This window comes from Nicotiana tabacum, chromosome 23 (assembly GCF_000715075.1).
Source record: "Nicotiana tabacum cultivar K326 chromosome 23, ASM71507v2, whole genome shotgun sequence".
In the NCBI taxonomy this organism is placed as follows: domain Eukaryota; kingdom Viridiplantae; phylum Streptophyta; class Magnoliopsida; order Solanales; family Solanaceae; genus Nicotiana; species Nicotiana tabacum.
This window is the reverse complement of record NC_134102.1, coordinates 105,013,264-105,027,079: the sequence shown is the minus strand read 5'-3', so window position 1 is coordinate 105,027,079 and position 13,816 is coordinate 105,013,264.

The window sequence follows — 13,816 nt, the reverse complement described above, 5'->3', positions numbered from 1 at the left end:
CTCGACAATCAACTGTGGCATAGCAAGCTGCCAACCAGTCCATGCCCATGATAGCATCAAAATCCAACATCTCTAGCTCAACTAGGTCGGCTGTGGTCTGACGACCACAAACTGTCACCATATACCCTCGGTAAACCCGTCTAGCAATAATCGATTCTCCGACCGGTGTAGATACTGCAAAAGGATCATTTAGTATTTCCGGCACTATACCAAACTTCCCCGCGACAAATGGGGTAATACACGATAAAGTAGATCCTGGGTCTATCAAGGCATAAGCATCATGAGAGCAAATGGTCAACATACCTGTCACAACGTCTGGTGAAGACTCCTGGTCCTGTTGACCCGCTAAAGCATAGCTACGATTCTGGTTACTACCTGAAGTGGAACCTCTACCTCTGCCTCGACCTCTACCAGCCGAAGACTGAGACTCGTGCCCTGAAGGATGCATGGACATAGATGATCCTGTTGCTGAATTTGCTGGTTGTGCCATACCCCCAGAATCTCTATTTGGGCAATCTCACATCATATGGCCCGGACATCCACATGTATAACAAGCATCGGAACCAGCTCAGCATTGGCCCAAGTGTCCTCTACCACAGATGTCACACCACGGCGGAAATGACCATGTCGGCCCTGAACCTCGTTGTCGCTACAAACCCGATGCCCGTGAGCTCTCACCTGGTCCTGACTGAGTATAGCGGTCATACATGTAACCCTGTAACTGAGGTGGCGGAGGCCTAGGTGGACGTTCGAAGTACTGGGACCTATAACTACCCTGAGACTGCTCCTGAGACCTGGAAAATCTAATCCTCTTACGATGTCCTGACTCAGTCCTCTCTGCACCCTACTGTTGACGCCTACCCCTTTCTACATTCTGGGCGAATGCCTGAATCCGGAAGATATCCATACTGTCCTGCAATGCAGCGGTGGCACATGCCTTGGTCAACTCTGGAGCCAATCCTGCTATAAACCCGTGGATCTTGTCCCACATAGTAGCAACTATAGATGGTGCATATGTGGCCAATGAGTCAAAACGGAGACTATACTCTCGAACACTCATATTGCCCTGCTTGAGGGTTAGAAACTGATCGACTCGAGCCTGTCGGATCTCCCGCGGTAAGTACTGGTCAAGGAAGGCATCTGAAAAATTCTCCCAAATAGCTGGAGGTGCATCACGTCCCCTGGACCTCTCCCATCCCTCGTACCAAATGATGGCTATATCTCGGAGTCGAAAAACTACTAGCTCAACTGCCTCTTTCTTTGTGGCATGCATAACCCGAAAGATCCTGTGAAGCTGATCTATGAAATCCTGCGGGTCCTCCCTCTGATCTGTCCCCGTGAACTCTGGGGGACTCAAAGCAATAAACTCTTGGACCCTTGAACTCCCAGACCCCTCAGAAGTTCCTGCACTAGCTGATGCCCTAGCCTGTTGCTGGGTAGCTACCAACTGTGTCAACAAATGCACCGCACTCCTCAAGTCCTGATCTGATGGAAGTGGAGGGGGAACTAGATGTGCGGTCTCCCTAGGAATCTCCCCAGGTGGTGAAGGAGCCGGTAATGGCTCAGTATGGGTCTCTCCCTGGGCCTCCTACTGGGCCCCATCTACTGGGGTACCCTGATAGTCCCCTCACCTACTGTTGTATCTCTCCTCTGACTAGCTGTAGTCTTCCTAGTCACCGTCATTTGTGCATGCAAATGCCAACACGTAAGTTTAACTCAAATTTCCTATAACTCAGTTCTATAAGACGATTTAGATTTGAAAGAAGGGTAACCAACTCTTAAATGCCCTGTAGTCCCCTGCTTATATAATGTGGTGCACAACACATCTATAAACAAGACCCTACTAGACACAACTTGTAGACTCCCTAGGACATAACTGCTCTAATACCACTTTTGTCTCGCCCCGAACCTAAGGGTGAGACCGGCACCCGGTGCCTCACCTATCCTTGCGTACCAACTTACGACTAAGAGAATGTGAACATATAATGTCATACTTTGGCCATGGACCACATTTCAAGACAATTTGCGAAGCAAAATATAAAACTGAATGGAAACCAACGCTGACTAAACATCAATATAAAGCTAGGCTGGGAAGGCCGTCATAACTACTACAACTGAAAAACCAACAAAATATACATACAAGGCCTACAAGCCCAACATACTGCACTAACTGACATGTTATGTCTACAAGCCTATACTGATGGATGTACCGTGATCGGAACAGGGCTCCGACCTACCCATAATCTATATACATATATACACAGGATGTAAACAAAACTTCTAGACCTGGCAACTCCGAAGGACGTGGAGCTTACCGATAAAGCTGAACTCGGACAACACCTACTGAGGAGGTCTACCCGCATGTCTGTCTGAACCTGCACGCATGAAATGTAGCATCCCCAGAAAAAGGGACGTCAGTATGAAATAATGTACCGAGTATGCAAGGCAATAAAATAACTGAAAGCTGAAACTGAACTGATAATATAATAGCTGAAAGTAACCGGGAGTCAAAGATGATCTGGAGATATACTTACCTACTGATACTGACTCAACTCTCTCAATGTAGTAAGTAAAATAAGTGTCCGGCCTTATAAGGCTCGGAACGTGTAACTGCTCCGCCGTAGTAGGCTCGCTTATAGGTGCTTGGCCATACTAGGCTATGTATCTCGGTCATTTTGTGCTTGCTCATAGGCGCTCGGCCACAGTAGGCTCGGTATATAACTTACCATCTGATTAGAGATTGCCCAATAGGGGCCTGCCTACCGATTATAACTCGATGATGGGGAAAATATTGTAATACTGTGTATATATATAGACCCTCCGCTCTCTTGACTGGAAGAATACAATACTCAATTGAATATGAAGTCTCGATAAGGGAAAATACTGTAACTTATGAGACTAAGATAATGTATATAAATTCGGGAGTATGAACTTCTCTTTATGCCTCGTTATCAAACGCATGTAGTTATGAGATCATGCCAAAAGGAAGGAAGGGCTTAACCTTAACATACCTGGAGTAGAAAAAAATCCGTATGATATTCTTGAGAAGGATTGCACCATACTCCCTTAGAATCGCAAAATCCTGTTGCTATTATAATATGGAGTCTCGTATGAATTTCCAAATTCTCTCACCTTCGTTCTTGGCTTTGCCTTTCTGTATAACTCCCTTACCAAATGAATTTTGATATTAATTCAAGATAAGTGTAGGGATGACTAATATAACTTCCCTTTCTAGTCTCACTTATTCATAGTTCTATGAGAAGTATGCCACTAATTTGTAATGAACCTATGAATCCTTCTTCTTTGAATTGTCGAGACATTTTACACAAGAAAATGAATGAAAATTATCAAGAAGATGATGCGAAACAAAGGCAAATAAATGACAAAGTTCAACTATGGAGATCTCTGAGTTTAGGATATTCTGTTTGCAAGGAATGGCTAAGGACATTATCCATGTGTCCTCTTAATTTAATTGCCTAAGTCAAGAGTCACTATTAATTTCCTCCACTTGCTTCCACGTGGGGGAGGGGGGCTTTGTCCCCACCAACAATTGTCCACAAATCCTTAATTACATGGTTAATTTCCCATTAAACCAATAATTAACCAATTACCCACGTAATTAAGAATTGTTTCAAACTACTTAAAATACTATTCATTTTTAATACACCTTATACATCATACTATCATGGTCATATGGTACCTTGTATGGCACTAGTCCATAAATATGAGGTGTTATAGCTTGGACTGTATTTTATTCTAAATTGCCAAACTTCGACGAAACTCATTTTCTTTTATTTGCTCACCCTCTCTCTTTCACAAATTTACTCATCACGTGTTTGAAATAGCATAATGTTTATAATCCCAAAATAATTTCATTCCCGAGCTTACGTCGATTAACTTACGATAAAACTTTAACGTATGAAAATGCGAGATGTAACAGTCAGATTGATGGATAAAGATCCCGTCTGCTAAATGTTCAATTTGCAGACCATGACAAAGTTTTGTCTTTCTAAGATCTTTCATCTCAAATTCTTTCTTAAGATATTCAATTGCCTTTTGGAGCTATTCTGGAGTTCCAACAAGATTTATGTCATCAACATAAACAGCAAGTATAACAAATTCGGATGCCATTTTCTTTATAAAAAATACATGGACAAATAACATCATTTATGTAACCCTCTTTTAGCAAATATTCACTGAGGCGATTATACCACATGCGCCTAGATTGCTTTAAACCATACAAAAATCTTTGTAATATGATTGAGTACATTTCTCGAGATTTTGAATATACTTCAGGCATTTTAAATCCTTCAGGGATTTTCATGTAAATTTAATTATCAAGTGACCCGTACAGATAATCTGTAACCATATCCATAAGGCTAAACTGATGAGATAACGAAATGTTATGGTATCCATAACGGGTGAATATGTTTCTTCATAATCGACTCCAGGTCGTTGGGAGAATCCTTATGCGACAAGGCGAGCCTTGTATCTTTCAACTTCATTTTTGTCATTTCTTTTTCGCACAAAAATCCATTTATGACCAACTGGTTTTATACAAACAGGTGTATGGACTACTGGTCCAAAGACCTCTCTTTTAGCAAGTTTGTTCAATTCTGAATTAATTCCCCTTTGCCATTTTGGCCAATCAGATCTTTGTCGACATTCTTCGACAGATCGGGGTTCAAAATCCTCATTATCTTCCATAATATTAAGTGCAACATTATATGCAAAAATATTATCCACCACTATTTTAGATCGATTTAATTAATCCCATCACCAGTAGAACTTATTAAAAGTTCCTCGCTCATTTGAGTCTTAGGTTCATTGATTACTTCAGGAATCTCAGAACTAATCAGATCTTGGGTCTCTTCAGGAGATCCCCTCATAGTATCGTTATCATTTGTCGATTTTCTTTTTCGAGGATTTCGATCCTTAGAACCCAAAGGCCTACCACACTTCAGGCGTGCTTTAGGTTCACTAGCTCTCATGCTAGTAGATGGTCCTGCTGAGACATCAATTCGGATAGGTACATTCTCTACAGGGATATGTGACTTAATTATCCTATTCAAATCAGTAAATGCGTCTGGCATTTGATTTGCTATATTTTGTAAATGGATGATCTCCTGGACCTCCTGATTACATATAGGGGTACGTGGATCAAAATGAGATAACGGTGAAACTTTCCACACAATTTCTCTTTTGATTTCCTTTATCTCTCCCCCTAATTGTGGGAAATTTATTTCATCAAACCGACAATTTACAAATCGAGCAGTAAATAAATCTCCCGTTAATGGTTCAAGATAGCGAATAATAGAGGGTGATTTAAACCCAACATATATTCCTAACCTTCTCTGCGGGCCCATCTTACTGCGTTGTGGTGGTGCTACTGGCACATATACAGCACATCCAAAAATTCGTAGATGGGCAATATTTGGTTCATGACCAAAAACTAATTATGACGGAGAATATTTATTATAATGTGTCGGTCTGAGATGAATAAGTGATGTTGCATGCAAGATAGCATAACCCCAAATAGTAGTGGGCAATTTTATTTTCATAAGTAGTGGTCTTGCTATCAATTGTAGGCGTTTAATAAATGACTCTGTAAGGCCATTTTGGGTATTAACATAAGCTATAGGATGTTCAACTTTTATTCCAACTGATAGACAATAATCATCAAAAGCTTGAGATGGGAATTCTCCAGCATTATCAAGGATAATAGCCTTTATGGGATAATCTGGGAATTGTGCCCTTAACGAATTATTTGGGCTAATAGCTTTGCAAATGCCAGGTTGCGAGATGATAGTAACACACATGAGACCATCTTAAAGATACATCTATTAGGACCATAAAATATCTAAATAGCCCACTTGGTAGGTGAATAGGTCTACATATATCCCCATGTATACGTTCTAAAAAGGCAGGGGATTCAATGCCAACCTTTATCGGTGATGGTCTAGTAATCATTTTGCCTTGATAACAAGCATCACAAGAAATTCACTATTTATAAGAATCTTCAGGTTCTTTAATGGATGCCCACTCGAATTTTCAGTAATTCGTCTCATAATTATTGATCCAGGATGGCCCAAACGGCCATGCCAAAGCACAAAAATATTTGAATCAGTAAACTTCTGGTTTACGATAGAGTGTGCTTCAACTGTCCTAATCTTTGAATAGTATAAGCCAGAAGATAAAGTTGGTAACTTTTCTACAATGCACTTGTGGCCAGAAATATTCTTTGTAATACAAAGATATTCCATATTTATTTCATCTATCTTCTCAACATGATACCCATTTCGGCTGATATCTATAAAACTCAACAAGTTTCTTCGGGACTTGGAGGAGAATAATGCATTGTCTATTATAAGTTTCGTTCCCTTAGACAGAAATATAATGACTCTTCCGGAGCCTTCAATTAAACTTATATTACTAGAAATTGTTGAAACATTTGCTTTTTCCTTATGCAAATAAGAAAAGTATTTCTGATCTCTAAATATGGCATGAGTTATTCCATTATCAATTACACAAATATTTTCATGATTGGTCTTTGATCCAAACATAATTTGAGGATTATCCATATTCTTCAAAATGACATAAACAAAATAAATATGATAGTAAACATCATTATCAAAGTATAACTTTTATTTATGTACAACAATTACATAACTATACTATCTACTACAAACAACAAAAATTAAAATATTTACATCTCTACAGATTTATCACCGATCAGATAACTTTTTTCTCCTTCCGGGAGTGCAAAGTAATCAGTTACATCCAAATGCATGAAGTCTAAATTATCTTCAGAAATAAAATTTGTTTCAGTATTTTTCTCTGTCTTCTTCAGGGAGGCTTGATAAAGCTCAACCAGGTGCTTTGGCGTATGACAAGTGCGTGACTAGTGTCATTTTCCTCCGCATCTATAGCATACATTTTCTGGCTTTGCTGCTTGCACCGCTTCATGCTTTTGTTCCTTCCTTTTCCACTGCTGGTGGTGAGGAGAGTTCTTTGATGCATTATTATTACCATGATCAGAGTTTCTTCCCCGACCACGGCCATGACCACGACTGGGGCCACGTCCTCTTCCACACTTAGCTTGGTGGAAGTTCGTCTCATTTACTTCAGGGAATGGACAAGAACTAGTAGGTCAGCTTTCATGATTTTTCATTAATAGCCCATTATGTTGCTCGGCTATAAGAAGATGTGAGATAAGTTCAGAATACTTTTTGAATCCCATCTCTCGATATTTCTGCTGCGGGAGCATATCCGAGGCATGAAAAGTGGTGAAAGCTTTCTCCAACATATCATGATCAGTAATATTATCACCATATAGTTTCAATCGGGAAATAATTCTAAACATAGCAGAATTATATTCACTGATAGATTTAAAATCTTGTAGCCTTAGATGAGTCCAATCATAACGTGCCTGTGGAAGAACGACCATCTTCAGGTGGTCATTTCTATATTTTAAATTATTCCACAGTATGACTGGATCTTTAATAGTGAGATATTCCATTTTCAAGCCTTCACCAAGGTGATGGCGTATGAATATCATTGCTTTGGCACGGTCTTGGTTTGATGCTTGATTTTTGTCCTTGATAGTGTCTGCCAGACCCATCACATCAAGATGAATTTCAGCATCAAGCACCCAAGACATGTAGCTTTTGACCGATATATCCAGGGCTACAAATTCAAGTTTAGAAAGATTTGACATTATTTAGAAAAAGAAATTCGTACCTCTGATACTTTCAAAGTATTTGCTCGAGATGGCAGAGTCTCGTGCTGATAACGTGTTATAAAATAAAGACTGTAAAGTAAAGATAAGTATAGAGAGAAACTGATATATTATTCAAACTTCAAACTTATGTACATAATGAACTGAAAACTCATCTATTATAGAAGAAAGGAAGCTGCTTGTAATCTGCTACTGCAAGCTGCTGTGTAAGCTGTTACTGCAAGCTGCTGTGTAAGCTGTGTAAGTTGCTTGTAAGCTGTTACTGTACCACATATAGATAATCTTCTACCGGGGGTAATATTTATCCATAACGGAGTACCAAAATGATAAGCTTCTTGATGAGGCTTATTTCCAATAGAGTACTAAATAGATAAACATATTTACGACAGAGTCTCATATGGATAATGTCACGACCCAAAATCTGTTACAGGTCGTGATGGCGCCGAACAACATTGTCAGGCAAGCCAACACTAAATAGTTAATTAAATTCTCATTTTAATATTTTTGAAATCGTAAATTTACTTCAATTTATCTAGTAAAAGATAAATTTACAGAATAAAATAACAATATTTTCCAATTTCAATGCTGAACATCCCATAATTATCCTAGAACTCGGTGTCACAAGTACATGAGCCTTTTTTAGAAATTTAAAATAAAATCCAATAACTGTCCGGAATACAAATTTGAACAGGAAAGAAAATACAATACTCTGAAGGAGACTCTGTTGGCTGCAGTGCGTCGTATATAATACAGCTCACCTAAGTCCCCACCATTATCGCGTCTCTGCGCCCACAAGGCCGCTAAATATATATGTACCTGCACAAAAAAATATGCAGCAAGTGTAGTATGAGTACGTAAATCAACGTATACCCAGTAATATCCCGCCTAACCCCGAAGAAGTAGTGACGAGGGGTCGACTTCGACACCTACTACGGGCTATAAATAGGATATCAATGATATAATTAGGTATGGATTATATGAACGGTTGCAAGCTCAATATTTTGAAGTACAGTTCTTTTATAATTTAAAAATCTCTGAATTTATCTCCCATTATTTAACAATTTAACTCAGGCCGAGGAGGCAATATCATTATTTATAAATTTCAAGGCAAGCAATACAAGCATGCGCAAATCATGCCGAGGTCGTACGACACGATCCAATAAATATTTAAACTGTGCACTGCCAGAGGGTCGAATGATGTGAACCATAGATGCATCTATTTACTACTGAGGCGCTCGACCTGATCCACAAATGACAATTATTTTCAAGAAAACACAAGTTTCTCATTTACAGTCAAGTATCTCATACAAACCTTCAAGTAAGTGAATTTAACCTTATACAATTCTTTTATCAATTTCTATCATGACTAAGTGATTATATTAGCAAGTAAGGGCATAAACATTTCAAGTATAGCATGATACGGGTCCTAAACTACCCGGACAATAGCATAATAGTAGCTACGTACGGACTCTCGTCACCTCGTACGTACGTAGTCCCCACAATTAGGTACACACATTTATTTAATTCACCTATGGGGTTAATTCCCTCTTACAAGGTTAGAAAGGAGACTTACCTCGCTCCGAAGTTCCATAACCGGCTTCCGAGCCCTTCAAACAACTTGAATCGATGCACAACGCTCCAAAACTAGCCAATAATTATGCAAACCCATTAATATATACTCAAATACTCAATATAATCCAATTTATAACAATTTCTAACCCCGATCGAAAAGTCGATAAAAATCACCCTCGGCCCCACGTGCCCGGATTCCAAAACTTTTCGAAGATAAACTTTACCCATAACCTCACGAACTCAAATGTATAGTTTATTCTCAATTCCATGCCCAATTGCGTGGTCAAAATCCAAAAATACCAAATTCTAGGTCTTCTACCAAAACCCCCCACAATTTATACTAATTTTCATGTTTAAATCCTTATACCAACCATGTATTTAACTTATAATAAGTGGGAATCACTTACCTTGGCATTGATGACGAAGAATGAGCTCCAAAATCGCTCCAAGACCGGCTCTCATGGAGAAAATGGGGTGAAAATGAGCCAAGCCCTCATCTTTAAAGAACACACTGCCCAGCCCCGACGTTCGCACCCGCGGTGCCTTGGCTGCATCTGAGGTCCCGCACCTGCGGAAATCCCATCGCAGGTGCGGCTCCAGCTCGGCCCAACATTTTCGCACTTGCGCTCCATGCGGCGCATCTGCGTCTCTGCTCCTGCGTTACTCTCTTCGCACCTGCGCCTTCGCAGGTGCGCAAATATTTCCTCTTCTGCGGTACTCAACAGCCTGCCCCTTCCGCTTCTGCGAGCAATTTTCCCGCACCTGCGGCCCTCTTCACGTAGGTGCGGTTACACCAGATGCTCAGTTGCTTCAGCCCTTCTTCAAATTCCAAATTCAATCTGTTAACCACCCGGAATCCACCCGGGGTCCTCGGGACCTTAACCACTTATACCAACACGTCCTAAAACACATTACGAACTTAGTCGAGCCTTCAAATCACATCAAACAACATCGAATTCATGAATCGCACCCCATTCCAAGCTTAATGAACTTTAGAATTTCAAACTTTCTCATTCGATGCCGAAACCTATCAAATCACGTCCGATTGACCTCAAATTTTGCACATAAGTCACATTCAACATTACGAACCTCTTCAACTTCCGGAATTGGAATCCGACCCCGATATCAAAAAATCCACTTTCGGTCAAACTTCTCAAAAACCTTCAAATTCCTAACTTTTGCCAAACGACTCCAAAATGACCTACGGATCTCCAAATCCACTTTCGGGCGCGCTCCCTATACCGGAATCACCATACGGAGCTATTCCCAGACTCAGAATTCCAAACAGACATCGATAACATTGAAATGCACTTCAACCCAAATTTATGGAATTCTTCCAAAATGCTAACTTCCATAATAGGTGCCGAAACGCTCCCGGGGCATCCAAAACCCGATCTGAACATACGCCCAAGTCCGAAATCATCATATGAACCTGCTGGAACCTTCAAATCCCGATTCCGATGCCGTTTACTCTAAGATCCAATCTTAGTCAATTATTCCAACTTAAAGCTTTCTAGATGAGAATTTTCTTTCTAATTCAACTTCGAACTTCCCGAAATTCAATCCCGACCGCGCGTACAAGTCATAATACTTGAAGTGAAGCTGCTCAAGGCCTCAAACCGCCGAACGACGTGCTAGAGCAGAAAACGACTGGTCAGGTCGTTACATTCTCTCCCACTTAAACATACATTCGTCCTCGAACGTGCTAAGAATTTCTCTTAAGTTGTCTGAAATCACTGCTTAACACCTTGTGCACCCACCCGTGCTATCACAACTCAGTTGAGCACATTAGCTCGAGCTAATCTGAAGATTTTTTCCCTTTTACTTAGCCCATTAGGCCTTAAAGACCAATTCCAACATTCAGATTTCTCTGTCAGGCCTGCTTCCATCATACAAACACTGTATCAATCTCTATACGATGCACCAATACATGATTGCATACCTTTTGCTGGATCCACACTACGCACTGCATAACTTACATGACCAACAATATCCTCTGACAACAATAGCAAAAATCTCATGAATCCGATGCTCACAATACACCTCATGACATATATAAGTCTTGTTTCAACACTGGCAATACTGCCACGACGGAAGACACGTGTAGAAATTTATAACCAACTGCCAAGTCAACAAATCATTGAACCTCACCTCTTGACTAGAATCATCGCCCCATTATGAACCGAATAATGTTATTTGCTCTTTAATATGCTTCATATAATCTGATCGCACTGATCCCAGATCCAAAAATCTCGTCTCACCCAGTCTAGGTTGCGCGGGGCAATAAGCCACCTCAGACACTGCCTACAGTCGCATGCGATGCCACAATGTGCCAATAAGCTACAAACTCAAATGTGATACCTAAGGAAAATAAACTCTAGAAAGGATTACTCAACCCGCGTAACTAATTAGACAACCGAAAAGGTGTCATGAACCTTCCTCAGAAAATGGGATACAAAACACTCAAAATAGAATATAAGGCTCTGTACTCAACATCACACTGTTGCGGCGCGCAACCCGATCCAAACAACATACCCGTATATCGTCCACAAGCATGCTAAGTGCATAATACCATCCCAGGGAGGACAAACAATGCCATACGCTACAAAACTCAAGCACAACTAAGGTGCGATATATGATCTGAATCTCGAGAGCCATCCCGCTCACATAACACTATCGCTACGCGTAACCTCAACACATAGGAAATTTATCAAGCCGTTTCACAACTCACACGGCACAATATAGTATTACATGAAATAGCCGACGACGAAATATCATCCAACGTCCGAATACTCCTCCATAAGGAGCGCTATTCTGAAATGAACATATCCGGCCTGACATAGAGCCCACATTCACATTTAAATCCACCCACAGACCTCAAACCGATTCTGATCGCACCGTACTAGGCTAATAACCTTTCAAGGATCCATAATAACCCTTTTTCCCATAACACACGAGAATAGCCATCGTAACCAGAACAAACTTCCACAGTCCACAACCAAATGAACCGAGCGCCCTCCAGGCATAAATTCTCACATGAACAATAGTACCGCAATCTCCATACTTGGATCCAATCTTCGATCAATCAAGTGACTGCATGTTACACTTATACAATATCCCCATGGGACGTGCTCCCACGACCTTAGACGTGCTCCCACGACCTTAGACGTGCTCCCACGACCTTCCGCACCAGATAACAAGTCTGTACATCCATACCACCGACCGCACAAATGCTGTAAAGCAAATCAAAAATCCGAAATCACTACTCAAATCCTCTTACACAGGACACCGATATCAGGTGACGCTAAAGACAATACTAGCTTACTCTAACCATCTGAATTTTTTTCCCGCTCATCCGAACTCTTGACATTCTTGTCGACACCAAACTGCAACCTTGATCCTCAACTTCTGAATCCCATGTCGATCACTGCACTTAGTCATGCCAATGCGCAAGAGTACAAGAATTTCATCTTAACTTCCGAACTACTAATAGTGTAAACACTTCATCAAATAGAAACCTTTTACTTAACTCATTCCAAGAGAACCATCGTAACACGTGACTGAATCTTCATATCCACAGAAAATACCAACCTCAAGTAGTGGTCTAAACCACCATAACCCTTCCGGGATCCATCTGCACATAACAGTCCATTATACTCGAAAGCCTCCAAATAAGATCAATTACGGCGACCGTCAAACTTCACACGTACCATCACAAATCACATGAATAACCCAACATACTGAAGGATTTGATCATCATCATCATTATGCCGATTCGACCATTGCTAACCGACCTGACTCTTTCTAATTTACCCTAAACTTGCCTTAGGAATAATAATAGTTCCATTCAAAATATGGAGAACTCAATCCGCACTCGTCCTGAGTGATCCTATTTCACAAGACCACATTGTCTCAAAACCCACGAACCATTTCATGCCCTCCTTGTGCACATAATCGCGTCTTCAACTGATACACCCATTCTGATGATTCTTCTATAAATCCAAAGTTACATGCTCCCCTTCCTCTCATGATACCCCTAGACCAAAGATAACACGAAACACTCCAAGCTCCTTTATCATAATCTGCTGCAAAAGCTCGATTTCAACCATACCATGGACTCGAAATCCTTAGGCACCACACCTTAACCTTTGAATCCACTAGGACCGTTATTGAGAGTCACCCACTTTGACTTGGTCCCAAATATAATCAACTCCAAGGTTCTGCTAGCACATGAGCACCCTCTCAAAGAAGCACCTGGCCGAATCATCTTCCTTGTAACCCGCCTCTACACGAAGCATAAATCCTGAGTCTTCCCAAAGCCTGAGCATGAACCGATAAAGCCAATTATAGCACACATTCCTCAAATCGCTTGCTCAAATTTCCACTGATGTTCTCTTTCCTTAGTCGTAATAACCCATCAATATGCCGATAACCAGAAATCTTACAAATAGACGACCATGCAATCCAACTGTGGGCGGTGGGACTCTCCCACTTAGCTTGAAGCTA